This window comes from Trichechus manatus, unplaced genomic scaffold (assembly GCF_000243295.1).
Source record: "Trichechus manatus latirostris isolate Lorelei unplaced genomic scaffold, TriManLat1.0 scaffold00023, whole genome shotgun sequence".
Lineage (NCBI taxonomy): Eukaryota > Metazoa > Chordata > Mammalia > Sirenia > Trichechidae > Trichechus > Trichechus manatus.
This window is the reverse complement of record NW_004443959.1, coordinates 5,575,787-5,576,622: the sequence shown is the minus strand read 5'-3', so window position 1 is coordinate 5,576,622 and position 836 is coordinate 5,575,787.

Sequence of the window (836 nt, the reverse complement as noted above, 5' to 3'; positions counted from 1 at the left end):
GGCCACACTCCCAAGGAGACCCCCTTTCATTTAATTGGCTACTCACAGTATATTCAATCATGGGAGTGATTACATTAAAACGCTGAGAATCACGGCCCAACCAAGTTGACACACAATCCTAATCATCACAGTGGGGATATTTTGGCTAGCCCCTTGTAGATTTTTAAATACCCTGGGATCTTAATTTGTGACAGCATGATGTAGAAACCTACTCTGGACCCACTCTTTCTGTTCAATCCATTCAATTCAGAGCAGATAGGTACTGAAAATCTAGTCTAACGGAGGGGAGAGGAATAGAAGACAAGTGATTTACAATGCAGTGTGATATATATTTTCATTGTAGTATTGCCAAAATCTAGGAATAGTAGCAAGCAGGGAATTAGTATGTTAATAGGAAGGGAGGGTGATATGGATGGTCAAGAAAACTTCTATAGAAAAGATAATACACGGAAGACTTCTGCTTCTGGGAAGAAAGAGTAGACACACTTTTCCCTACTCCTTCCACTAAGTACAACTAAAAACCCTGAACATTTTATGTATATATAACATAAGAATACTTTGAAAAATAGAGAGAAGAAAATAGACTGGCTAGAGACCTCAGACCTGAGGAAAGACAAGGTGATGAGTTCCTTGAATTTCTTTTTGCTTCATATATACTAAACTCGGAGCTGAATAAGATGACAATCTGGAAATACCAATGAGTACAGACAAAATAAGTCCCCAAAAGCTTGTTTTCTTTAGCCAAAGGACCAAGGAAGGGACAACCTAGCAATACAGAAAACTTTTAGATAATAACCACCCTACCCCAGCCAATCCACAGTAAAATTTGTGACCCA